This window comes from Gavialis gangeticus, unplaced genomic scaffold (genome assembly GCF_001723915.1).
Source record: "Gavialis gangeticus isolate Ggan-Ray unplaced genomic scaffold, GavGan_comp1, whole genome shotgun sequence".
In the NCBI taxonomy this organism is placed as follows: domain Eukaryota; kingdom Metazoa; phylum Chordata; order Crocodylia; family Gavialidae; genus Gavialis; species Gavialis gangeticus.
The window spans coordinates 17,544,429-17,558,741 of NW_017729024.1; positions in this window are offsets into that span (position 1 = coordinate 17,544,429).

Genomic DNA, 14,313 nt, shown 5'->3' on the forward strand with positions numbered 1-14,313 from the left:
TGGGTGGAAGGAATAGTAAAGAAATCAGAAGGTGGCATACAATGCAGGCAAGAAAGGCAGTCAGTGAAAATGGAAATGGAGGCATCAGGGGTGAGGGACTGGCTGTGGGATGGGAGGGGGGTGGGGGGAGAGAAGGCATGTAGCAGCACAGATAAAAGTGGAGAGGTACCTGGGGATTCAGATGTCTGGCAGGTTGTATTGTGTCAGAATTCAAATGTCTATATTTAGTCCATGAGTTTCTGTACCTACTATCTAGGTAGCTGATGAAGTGAAGTTTATTGGCCCAGCTGGGTTGGGCTGGGGCTGGCAGGGAGGGTTCTCTGGAAGCTGCTGGAGAAGAAGCTCCTGCAGGAAAGGAAATAAAGGCTCTAGTCTGTGATGATTTGCCTGCCTGAGATGTTGCTGGTGTTACTGTGCTGCTTACTAAGTTATTACCTGTTGTCATTTAAAGTGGTGGACTGATCTGAGGCTGTAGGGGAGGAGGAGACCTCATTGGGGCACACTACCATGTCATGTAGAGGCTCCAGCACCAGTGAAGGCAAACCTTAACACACACACACGGCCAGAACCAGAGGGATTAATAAGCAATAAATATGTGCTTCTTGGAGGCACTTGGAGGTATACCTGTTTAGGCATATTTTGCCTAAACAGGTAATATTAGTTAATATAAACCTTGTAAGTTTGTAAACTGCAAATGTAACTTGTCTGTCATAAGTTTAACCAAAATGATAAATTAACTGTTTGTGGAATTGACTGGGCCCCATAGGCAAAGCTGTAGATGCGAGATTAGCAGACCTAACGGTTTTTTGCTCAGGGTTCAGCCTTGATGATAAAACTGGATCCAACTGCCTGGCACACCCAACACATTCCAGGAAGGCACATCCCAAGAAAGCATATTCAAATGAAACCTAGAAGGGGTTGGGGCTTAGGTGGAGCAATGTCAATTTCAAGCCTAAAAGGTGCTGCATTATAATTTGCTTATTGGATAAACCCCAGTCTGGGTAGTAACCTTTTATGATAATTTTAACATCTTTCAATCCCACAGGGTAAAAGCTATAGGGTAACATTGTGAGTGGCTCTCAAGCCAACATATTAACATAAAACTAGGTATAAAAAGCTCATGCATCAGGTGATCAGCAGGAAGGAGGGAACAGAACGGTCATTTCTGTTCCATGCCCGGACTCCCGGCGTGAGTGAGGAACGAATCCTGATCAAGGGACCTTCCCCAGTAATCCCTCTGACAGCATTTGTTGGGGACACCTGAATTCACTGGAATCACCTGGCATTGAGGGACTATTGATAAGTTGCCAAACCATGTCTGTCTATCTGTTGTTTTGAACAGCCCAGTGGCAAATACCCTCGCAGTGCCCAGTTGGCTTGTGACAGAATTGATCTATCTATCTGTTATTTACTATTAGCTCTTTAATACTGCATTCTCTGATTATCACTTTATCTTTCTGTTAACTGTTGTGGGTGTATAAGCTATAATAAATTATAGCCTATGGGCGAAATGTTGAAACAGAGTTGAAACAGCAAAAACAGTTTGGACGAAATGAAACAGAACAGTGGTTTCAAAATGAAATGAAAAAAAACACTGTCCCATCAAAATGTCAAAATAGGAGTCGAAATGGAAAGGTGCTGTTTCACACAGCCCTAATAGGGACTGCACAGTAACGGCAGTCATTTGCTAAAGCAAATACTAAATGACTGCACAATTGAGTACACATGTAGATGCACCCACAGTCTATAAATAACCAATTATGCATGGAAAATTATATATTCTTGTGTGCAGAGTATATATAGAAATAACTATTGTATCACTACAGAATAATACCAGTAGAAGCCATTATGATGTGACTTATTTCTTTTTACCCTTCTATGCTGACACAGATGTAGCATAAAGTTTCAACTTTATCCCTTGTTCATTCAGGGGTAAAGCTACCACAGTTTGTATCACTACAGCCTTGAAGATATAATGGTTATATTATAACAGATGATGCACTCCCTTCATCTTTTAAAGAGGTTAAAAGTATTGTTGTCTATAGCCACTACTTCTTTATAGTTTTAATGGAGCATTTTTAAGCTACTTTGTATATTAAATATTGTTTTATTTCTCACTTTCCTAAGTTTAAAATAACTCGTTTGTCTTAGGAAATGGGAATGTCTGTAAATTGAAGCAAAAGGATCCTTCACTGTCCAGCTGACACCAGATCTCTTTGTGTCAATTGTACGAAATTTTAGATGCTTGCATACTTTGGGCTCATGCTCCTTCCAGTCTCTAATTTTGATTGCTTTCACTCATAATATATTTGTGTATAAGGTATAATTGCCCTCTGTGGGCCTACCTAGGAGTTTCTGCTATCCAATCAGTCAACCTCAAACTGTAGCTGAATTGGGCAGACCTATTCAAATTACAGAGATGTAGAAATGTCTACAAATGTCAGGTGAACTTTGACTTGATCTGTAGTTACCAAAAGTAAGCTGGGCAAAATTACTATTTGCTGAAAAACCTTTAGGGTTTGTTGTATTTCAATTTAAATTAAATTTTATATACTATGTCTGCTAAGTATTTTGCAGGTCAGCAACCTCCTTAGGCAGTAAAAATATACTGTAGGAAGAATTGAGGGTATGATATTTAAAGGCAATTTGAATGACTGTTTTAGCTTCCAGAGTATTGATTTGTATTCCATTAATGCACAAATCAGTATGGATTACATTCATTCAGCAATACAGTCTAAAATGCTCTCAGCATAAAGTGCAAAGTAATTAAATGGTTCAAACTGTAATATATATCATCTTTCAGTATACATATACACGTAAACATGCTGCTATCTTAATTTAGAGTTTAGTTTAGTGCCTGGGAGCATGAAGACTTCTAGCTAGCTATCTTTGTATTCTTTATTTAAAGTTTATAAGCTTGTGACAGCGCGAAATCCTAGGGGTGGCCATGAACTCCCCTAGCGCCCCCTACCATGCCAAGGGGATATTAAAAGCACCCGCACAAACTCGTCCGCTACATCTTTGATGTTAACAGTTTAAGGGAGGCTGCCCTTAGTCCTCTCTGACACGGTGCCCTGATGTATCCCAGTCTTAGTTCTCTTTTGGGTGACTCGGTGCACCCCAGCCTTATGGGCTATGTGTGGCTCCAACCACCCCTGTACCACACCCCAAGCCTCGCAGATGTACCAGACGTTGTTTGGTCAATCCCTTTCCACGCCCTCACTGGCACACTTTGGCTCGTCTCGCAGCCTGCGCCCCCACTGGGGCTTCTCACAACTGCACACGCTGGGGCTTCTTGCAACTGCCCACGCTGAGGCCAGGGTCAATGCACCCTGAAATGCAGTGCCCTCCCTGGCACCGGGGCCCCCAAGCTACCATGGAGCCCCTATGAGGCCTCCTCCAACCCCTAATAGCCTCACCCGGTCCTCCGGTCTAACAACAACAACAACAAACAGTAACACAAGCCCCTGGGCTATAACTTAAAACTAACCTGTCTGGTCAAAACAACATTCAATCCCTACCAGGAAATACTCCAACCCATGGCAGCAACCAGGGGATGCTTATGCAGTCAGGCTTCTCTACTCTCTCTCTGCACTGGCTGAGCTTCCCCTTCCTTGATCACCAGAGGGGAACTGCCCTTCTGGCCTCATGCCTGGGCTTAAGAAGGGCCAAGCCCTGCCCCTTCCTGTCAGCTGGTTCCACTGTTGCCCTAGCAACCAGCATCTGTGCTGCCCTGGTGAATGGCAGTTGAGCCATTCTTGCCACTAGGGGTCTCTCCTGAGCCATTTCTGCTTTCAGGCGCAGGGCACCTGAGTGCTGTGCGACAAAGCTGTAAATATTGGGCCAGATTTTCAACTTATTCAAATCAGTGTAGTTTCAGTGAAGTCAATGAAGCAACACAAATGGAACTGTACTATTTTACCCAATAACTGTTTGAACAGGAAGGTTCTGGAACACTGGCTACTTTACCTAGGTCATTAGTGACGTAGGTAATGAGTGACCAGGTGTTTCTGTATTTTCATTTGCTAGTTCACATAAGTTTATTTTGAATCATAGAATCAATGGACTAGAAGGGACCTGCAAGTTCATCAAGTCTAGTCCCCTGCAATAGACAGGAGGCTAATGAGGTCAAATTAGCTCAATAAGGTGCTTATCCAGCCTCTTCTTGAACACTTCCAAGGATGGTGACTGCACCACCACTGCTGGGAGTGTGTTCCAGGCTCTAGTTACCCTTATGGAGAAGAAGTTTTTCCTCTCCTTCCTAAAGAGTTACTCCCTCAGATCTTGGTCCTCCCCCCTGACATACTTGTAGGTGGTTATCAAGTCACCCCTCAGGCTCCTCTTACAAAAACTGAACGAGACTTGGTCCTGGAGTCTCTCCTCATAGGACCTCAGGTTGGGGAGGACCGGGTTAGAGAGCTTCTGGAGGGGCTGGACGTGTTCAAGTCAGCAGGTCCGGATGCTCTCCACCCCAGGGTGTTGAGGGAGCTGGCTGGGGTTATTGCAGGGCCCCTGGCACAGCTCTATGAGCGATCGTGGTGCTTGGGCCAGGTGCCAGATGATTGGAAGGTAGCAAATGTGGTCCCCATCTTCAAGAAGGGGAAGAGGGAGGACCCGGGCAACTATAGGCCCGTCAGTCTTACCTCAATCCTGGGGAAACTCTTTGAGAAGATCATCAAGGAGCACATTTGTGATGGGCCGGCATCAGAAATGATGCTCAGGGGCAATCAGCATGGATTTATTAGGGGGAGATCATGTCAGACCAACCTGATTGCCTTCTACGATCAGGTCACAAAGGCCATGGATGCAGGTGTCGCGGTGGATGTAGTCTTTCTGGACTTCAGCAAGGCCTTTGACACCGTCTCTCACCCCATCCTAGTTAAAAAACTAGGCGACTGTGGCATAGATGCCTACACAGTCAGATGGATTGCAGATTGGCTGAGGGGTCGCACTCAGAGGGTGGTGGTGGATGGGTCATACTCGACCTGGGGGGAGGTGGGTAGCGGAGTCCCCCAGGGCTCGGTCCTGGGGCCTGCGCTGTTCAATTTCTTCATCAGCGATCTAGATGATGGGGTGGAAAGTAACCTGTTTAAATTCGCTGATGACACCAAAATTTGGGGGGAGGTGAGCACGCTAGCAGGGAGTGAGAGATTGCAGAGGGATCTGGATAGGTTACAGGGGTGGGCTAACAGGAACAGGATGCGTTTCAATACGGACAAGTGCAGGGTGCTGCACTTGGGCAGTAGGAACCAGCAGCACACTTACACAATGGGGAACTCCCTACTCGAGAGCACGGAGGCAGAAAGAGATCTTGGAGTCATTATTGACTCCAAGATGAACATGGGCCGACAATGCGAGGTCATGGTTGGCAGGGCTAACCGGACCTTGTCGTGCATCCACAGGTGCATCTCGAGTAGAGCCAAGGAGGTGATCCTCCCCCTCTACGCGACGCTGGTCAGGCCACAGCTGGAGTATTGTGTCCAGTTCTGTGCGCCCCATTTCAAGAGGGATGTGGACAACATGGAGAGGGTCCAGAGGAGGGCCACCCGCATGATCCGGGGACAACAGGGCAGACCCTACAGTGAGAGACTGCGGGACCTGAACCTATTCAGCCTCCACAAGAGAAGGCTGAGGGGGGACCTGGTGACCGTCTATAAACTCACTAGGGGGGACCAGAAGGGTTTGGGGGAGACGCTGTTTCCCCTAGCGCCCGCTGGCATAACAAGGAGTAATGGGCACAAGTTGATGGAGAGGAGGTATAGATTGGACATCCGCAAAAACTACTTCACAGTTAGGGCGGCTAGGAGCTGGAACCAACTTCCAAGGGAAGTGGTGCTGGCCCCTACCCTGGGGGTCTTTAAGAAGAGGCTGGATGCCTACCTGGCTGGACTCATTTGAGTCCCGTTTCTTGTTTTGGGGTTTTGTTGTTCTCCCGCCTGGCGGGGGGTCGGGCTAGAAGATCTACTAGGTCCCTTCCGACCCTTAATCTATGAATCTATGAATCTATGAATATGAGCCAACACTGTGATGACGTCACCAGCAGGGCAAATAGAACTCTGGCATGTATCAGCCAATGTGTTGCCAAAAGATCCAGGGAGGTGCTTCTCCCTCTCTACTCAGCATTGGTGAGTCCACAGCTGGAGTCACTATCTATTGTCACCGCCAGGTCCCTAGGCCTGTGTGAAGCAGCTAGTAATCTCCTTGGATTCAGATTTGGCCAAAGCAGGGGGCAGTGATTCAACTCAGTGATTTGAATCACTGTCCCAAATTGATTTGGCTGAATCTGATTTGGAGATATGGGTGCTGCTGAATCAGCTGAATCTCTGAATCATACAGGCCCCATCCCCCACCCACTCTCCCAGCCCCAGCAATGGCTGCCCCAGCTCCTGGCAATTTGAAAAAAAAAAAGCCCATGCTCACCGGGTGCTGCCAGGTGGGGGGCAGATGATCCCCACTGCCCCTCACTGCTCCATGCCATGTGGGGTGTTCTGCCACAAGCACTCCACTGTTCCAGCCCCCCCATGGATGTCCTGCCCTCCCCAGATCCTGGCCCTTTAAGAAAAACAAAAAAAAACCTGTACTCACTGGTTCCTGCCTAGCATGCGGGTAGGGGGAGATCTCTCCTGCTCCCCCCCCACTGCCCCATGCTGCATGGGGGGCTCTGCACAAGTCTCCATATGCCCCAAGACTGCTGCAGGAGCTGGTGAGTTTGGGGAGGTTTAGGTTTTTTTTTCTTAAAGGGCTGGAGCTGGGGTGGGCAGGGCAAGGCAGACATGGCAGGGGCTGGGAGAATGGGTGGGGGTTGGGGGAGCTCATGGCAGAGTACTCCCATGCAGTACAGAGCAGTGGGGATTGCCCCCCACCCAGCCCCCACCAGGCAGCAGCTGGTGAGTAGGGCTGCTTTTAAAGCACCAGGAGCTGGGGCTGGGCAAGGCAGCCATGGAGGCAGGGCTGGGGGAGCAGGCAGGGGCTGGGGGCTGGCAAGGGTCCCCCCATGGTCACCTCCCTGCTTCTCCACAACCCCCCTCCCACTCTCTACTCACAAGCTCAGCGTCTGGGTCCAGCTCCCTGCTGCAGTGGGTGGGGACTGCATAAATTACCAAAGCTCACTGCATCTTTTCCAGATGGATTCACAGAGCTTCAGATCAATTCAGACCTTTTAATTGGTCCCGTGATTTGATTCAGGTTTGGAGATTCAGCCACTGAATCAGGCCTAATCTCCTCCAAATTGAATCAGCATCAGAAGCTTCACACAGCCCTATAGGTTCCATTCAGAAGCTCTGCCAGCCTGTGAGCTACTGCTTATCCTATAGTTATGGTGAAGGTGCTTCCTACCCAGATGAAGAACCCGACACTTTTCTCTGTTGAACCTCATCTGATTCCAATCAGCCCACAGAACCAGTCTGTCAAGGTCATCCTAGATCCTTGCCCTATCCTCTGGTGTGCCCATATTTCCCCACAACTTGGTATTGTCCACAAACTTAATAATAGAGCATTCTACCCCCTCATCCAAGTCATTAAAAAATATGTTAAAAAGCATGGGTCCAAGCACCAGTGATGTCCCACAGACACTGGAGACAGCTCTCCAAGATGAGGCCATCCCATTGATTACAAATCTTTGGGACCAGCCTCAAAGCCAGTTATTCACCCACCTAACCACAGGATGGTCCAGGCCAGTACCATCCAGTTTAATTGAGAGAATTTCATAAGAGTCAGTCAAAGGCCTTACTGAAGTCTAAGTAAATTATTTCTACCTCATGTTCTTTGTCCAGCTGGTTAGTTACCTGGTCATGAAAGGACACCAGACTTGTTAGGCATACTCTAAACAAATAAAGCCATGCTTATTCTTTCTTAATACTCTATAGGTTATAAGCTTGTGATTGATGGCCTCCTTGACAATCTTTTCAAAGATTTTTCCTAGGACCCAAGTCAAACTGACCAGTCTATAGTTTGCAGGTTCATCCCTCCCCTCTTTCTTAAAGATGTGTACCACATTGGCCCTCTTCCAGTCATCTGGGACCAATCCCGAGTTCCACAGTTTTTCAAATATCTTTGCCAAAGGTCTTGCTATGATTTCTGCCAGTTCTTTTAGGACTCTTGGATGTAGGTCATCTGGCCCAGCAGACTTGAAAATGTCCAAGTGTTCTAAGAGGATACTCACATGTTCAAGGCTGATTTCATGTTGTAAGTTGACTTCCCCACATTCCCTGGACCTCTGGACAAGTGCACAGCTCCTGTTAGCTTTCTGGAAGACTGATGTAAAGTATCCATTTAGGAGCTCTACCTTTTTGTGGGGATCAACTGTAGGCTGCCCCTCTGGATTCAGGAGGTGTCCCACAGTGGAAATCAATTTTTTCTTACTCCCTATGTACCTCTACAAGGCCTTACTGGTGTCTTTTAGTTTGGATGATAGCTTGATCTCCATGCCTGCCTTGGCTTTCTGTATCTCATACCTGCAAACTTTGGTTATATAAGTGAACCCTACTCTGGTTGCTGATCCTTTTTTCCATTGCTTATATGTATCCTTTTGATTTTCAAAAGTTTTATAGTATTCCTTTTGAGCCAAGCAGGTCTCTTGGCTCCTTTCCCACTTTTTGATCTCATGGTAATGGCCTCTTTTTGAGCACTGAAGATTGCTCCCTTGAGGAGGCACCATTACTCCTGAACTCCCAAATCCTCCAGTCACTGGTTGCAGAGGGCATTTCTCACTAGACTCCTAAGTTTGTCAAAGTCTGCCCTTCTGAAATCTAGGACTTCTGTCCTACTAATTGAAATCCTAGCCTTCTGGTGGAAGATGAACTTAATCAGATCGTGGTCACTGTCACCCAGAGCACTGCCAACCCACAGGTACCCTACTATGTCCTCCCTTTTGGTAAGCAGTAAGTCCAGAAGGGCTTCACCTCTAGCTGGTCCTTCAACAACCTGTGACAGGAACAGGTCATCAGTAATTGCCAAGAAGTTGACTGACTTACTGGAGCTGGCCAAATAGTCCTCCCAACAGATGTCAGGGTAGTTGAAGTCACCCATGACAATCAGGTCTTTAGTGCTGGCTGCCTCAGTCAGTTCCCTGGAGAATGCTTGATTGTTTTCCTCACCTTGGGAGGGAGGCCTGTAGTAGACTCCCACCATCAGATCTCCCTCTCCTGAATCCCCTTATATCTTGACCCAGAGGTTCTTGAGGGACCTCTCCCCACTATCAAATCTGACCTGCAGGGTGGGGTACCGCTCTTTAACATAGAAGGCCACCACCCTCCCTTCTTCCCAACTTGATCCTTCCTGTAGAATGTATAGCTCTCATTATCTACTGCCCAATCATGAGTATTGTCCCACCAGGTCTCCCTCAACCTAATTACGTCAAATACTTTATCTATCAAAAGGACAGCCAGTTCTTCCTGTTTGTTGCCCATGCTTCTGGCATTCCTATAAAGACACCTGAGTTCCCCTCTGATCGCATCAGGTTTTCTGTCACTATCCAAGTATCTCAGGGTGTTGGTGCTCATCTGGGTGTCCACTATGCTGATGCCCTGTTCTGGGTCATCATGGAAGGAGGATTCATGTACAGCAGTGGATTCATGTACAACAGTGGAACCTCCCCTATCTCCCCCAAACATGCCTAGTTTAAAGCCCTCCTCAGCAAGTTAGTGATTCTCATAGAAAAGAACTTCCTCTCTCTGCTTGTGCAGTGAATACCATCTCTTGCATTTAGGCCGCTGCCATTGAACTGCATACCAAGGTCAAGGAATCTGAAGCTTATGTAGTGACACCATCTCTGAAACCTTTGGTTGACCTCCTCAATGCACTCCTCCTTTCATTGATCTCAGCCCCTAACTGGGAGGATTGAGAAGACCACTTGTGCTCCCAGGTTCTTGAGCTTCATCCCCCGCATGGACTTGTAGTTGCCTATTCCATTTATATTTTTTCTTGTTGCTGCCTGTGCATGTATTTTTGAAACAATCTTAAAACATTCATATTTAATTCTGATATAGGCAATATAGAAAAACATTTTGGTTTTTGCTTTCCCTTTGCAACAATGAAATGATGTTATTAACAATAACCCAGAACCTAATCCACAGCCTAGTAAATCAATGACTTATTTTTTCCCCTTGTTGACTTCAATAGGCTTTGGATAAAAATTCCAGAGGGGAATCAAATAGTATAATGTGTATACAGTGTTTAAAACTATATTTTGCTTTTATCCATGTTATACCTAGAAAGCCAATTAGAGCTGAAATAGTTTTTCTTGGGTTGCCTCTTTAAGTCTCCTCATAATATAGGGAGCTATAAAAACTTTATTTTTTTTCTACCTAGGAAGGTCAGATGAATTTCTCAACTGCAGATTCATAGTATGGCTTATCACCTGTGTTCATCATTTAGTTGCAAACACACTTTGAAAGTTAATGTAAAATAAATAAAGTTGTTAGATTTTGAAATTACTTTTGAGTTTCTTGTTTGTTGCATTGCATGTGAATAAATAACATAATTGATAATAATAATAATAACAATTCATTGTTGGGTGAAAAATCCTCATATGAAGATGGCTGAGCTGGACAGCCAGGTGCTACTTTATGCCCATATATCAGGCATCAAGAAAGGCATGGATTGCATTAGTTTTCATTTTTCTTCTTGCTAGTGATACCATTTAACAAGTAGTTTAAATGTAGATATGGTTTAGCTTATATATAGTTGCTCTTATTTTTTTAAATAAAAGATTTTAGAGAAAGATTTTTTTCTTGGTTGTTTATTAGGATATCCTTTTCCTTTTACACTTCTGATACTATTTCAAAGAAACTACCTCCACTTTTAGCAATAGACACAATATGACAAAACTTTATTTCAGTCAATAGAGTTATTCCGATTTACACAGAGAGATGAACTCATTCAGAATATGTATCACTACCACTTCTGTTCTTTTGAGATAGGGTCTATTCTGTCCTATCTCTAAGAACTTCTGATAGAACATAGTCTGCAGAATACATCAAGCTACTCCTTCATCTGTGCTTGTATCCTATCTCCTTCCTGGTATGGAAGAAACAAACATACAATATTATTTATACATGGCTAGAACAAAGTCAATCAACTTGTTTTTGGACATATATTTGAATATTCATTTTATGGTCTTATCTTACTTAGCTGATATTAATATAGCCTAGGGTGTTGAGAGGGGGGGAGTTGTTTTTGTTTTTTAAATTAAAAATTTGTACATACTAAACATCACATAAGATACAAATATCAAGAAAATCACAAATGTCCAGCTAACATCCTTAAAAGCAGAAGTGCAAGACACATAAGTCGACCTTGGAGATGTACAGTAAAACGTCATTATGGATAAAGTCTCCTCCACTATTAACTTAATCTTAACAATTGATAGCTACACGTTTTTCTATAGTTTGTCCTTACCTCAGATATTCTTATATGTTTCCAATTTTCATAGAAATTATATTTTTCTCTGTAGGTTTTAATACCTTCCTGTGGTTTTTCATTCTACCTGTTTAATGCTGATGTTTAATTAGACAAGTTTGAGTCTTGTTTAGGGGTTTTTTCTTCTCCGTTTACTATACCATTTCTTTCAACCAATTTGATTGCAAGCTGATTAAGTATTGCAATTGAAATGAAGAAAATAACAATACAAATAGAATAACAGTAAAAAATAATCCCTAGTGACAGAAAGAAAAAGCATGGGAGGATGGATAAAAATATTTTGCAGTAAAATTGTGTTGGCTCCCCCTGCCACGTAGAATTGATTCTACACTACTTACATTGAAGCATCATTACATTGTCCCTATAGGGAAACAACATAAGTCATTTTTTGTCCACCACCCAAGCCTGAGTAATTACCAGTAGTCCAGTCTATGTCTCCTTTTACCTGCCTGAACCCATCCCAAATACAAATCTCCCTATCTAAGGGAGGTCAGGAAATGTAAAGAGAGCCTTAGCTAAATATTAAAGACAGGAATCTCTGTAGAAGCTTAATAAATAACTGAAATCTCTCTCCAGTCTAAGTTCTGGGGTATGCCCAATAATGTTCACCATTCATTGACATAATTTTTATTTTCTGGAGGTCTCCAAATTATCTGAACATATATGCTGATTTCTTTTCTCTTAACTCTCAGGATTAAGAATAGATCTAGGTATATTTGGAGACACTTAGAACTTTCGTCACTAACTGAGATACTGTAAATAGGAACCTATTCCAAGAAGGAGGAAAAAAACACCAGAATTTTCTGGAGACAGGTGTGCAGCCTATCCATATTTCATCTTTTTGGCCAAACTAAAAATATAATTTGAGATTGACCTACAATGAAAGGGATTTTTTTTCACTGTTTTAGACAAGGTAAAAACATAACAGAAGAAAAATATTTTAATGATGGCTGAAGTAAAACATTGGTTCTAAAAGAAAAATCATGTTATGTTTAGATGTTTACTTCTTTTTTAGGCAAAACAATTAGACTAACAAATATTTGACCAAAAAATTCATACACCTCTGTTTCTGTATTATAACAACTTTGAACTTTTTACATTAAAAGTGTATCTAATTAGTATAGTCAATGAAAACATCATCCAAGGGAAGTTTGCAAGATAATAATATGGGTTGAGAAAGATGTTGCAAGTGTAGAGCATTTTAGGAGGATCTCACTTTAATGTACAACAAAATTAGGTATGTTTCCCTCCTCTTTGCTGGTTTCACACAAGATCAGGATACTTATGGGTATGTACAAACACACAGGGAGGTTAGGAAGAGGTTTGATAGTGTTAAAAAATGGCTACCCAATCTAACTGGGATGAGGCACTAGTGAGTGTTTGGGGGATTAGTGGGCTAGTGGAGTCTGTAGGGAGGCTTGGAGGGATCAGGAGGGAGCTTGGCAAGATCAGAGAGGTTCTCTGATTCTGCAAAATGCCCCAGACCCTCCCAGCAACACCCACCCCCACAATACCTGTGCAATACCCCTGATCCCACAAGCTGCTCTTGGGGCTGATTTTACCAGCATTCACCAGCCCTGCAAGCCTGATTGAAGTAACTCAGGGTGGGGAGAGGGGCAGACAGTTTAGAAGATGTCAATGGGAAGGGCATTTGGTAGAACTGGGAGTGGGCTTTATCCCTGCCCCCCAGAACCAGAGACTATTTTTACCCCCTCCTCCAACTCCCCCATGCCCAGATGAACAACTGTCCCAGCAAGTCAATCCCTTCCTCCCCAACCCCACCTCTCCCTTTCCCTACCCCAATTTACTTCCATCATAAAAAAGTTAATAACTGGTAAACACTGGCAAACATTTGTGAAACCAGCACTGGGAGAGGCTTGTAGGGTCAGGCATTTTGGTGGGCTCAGAGGGGGTGCTAGCTGGTCCATGGGGGAAGGTGTCCATCTGGGGGTGGGGCAAGGGTCCAGTGGGCTAAAAATAGCCCAGTGCCAGGACACTGGAGAAGGGGCACAGGAAAAAAATCCCTGAGGCTGGAGTGAGTGGCTGGGATTTCCAAGCCCCAGGGCTGCACTAAGAATGTATACAGAAGTTCAGTTAGATTGGTCTCACTATACCTGACCTAAGTTCAGTTACCTCCAAGATTCAGTTAACTTAGATCAGGTCAGTCATTTGATAACTGATCTACTGATTTGACCTGCCAGGAACTTCTGTACAGTTCAGACTTAGTTCACCCACGTGTAGACCTTACACTTAAACCCCTAGTTTTGTTGATCTAAGTTAGATCAGGTGGCCATTTTTAACATGACCTAACCTCCATGAACATCTGTACTTAGAAAACTTGTCATATGTGGAATGGATCTGTCCAATGTGTGTTAATATCTCTTTACATATTTCCCATGATGATGATTAATGATGGAGCATTGTTCATATGGGCATTTCTCATTTTTAGTGTGAAGGTCCTTGGAAAAGGGCAAACCTAGTGCCCATATCTAAGAAAGGGAATAAGGAGGATCCAGGGAACTACAGACCAGCCAGCCTCACCTCAGTCCAAGGGAAAATCATGAAGCAAGTCCTCAAAGAATCCATTTGAAATCACTTGGAGTAAAAGAATGTGATTAGGAACAGTCAGCGTGGATTCACTAAGGGCAAGTCATGCCTGACCAACCTGATTGCCTTCTAGGGTGAGATGACTAGCTCTGTGGATGTGGGGAAAGCAATGGATGTAATATACCTTGACTTTAGCAAGGCTTGTGATACTGTCTTCTCTTCTATTCATGGAAACAAGATGAAGAAGTATGAGTTAGAAGACTGGACTGTAAGGTAGACAGAAAACCAGCTGAATTGCCAAGCTCAACAGGTAGTAATCAAATCACTAGAGGGCAGAACTAGGATTCA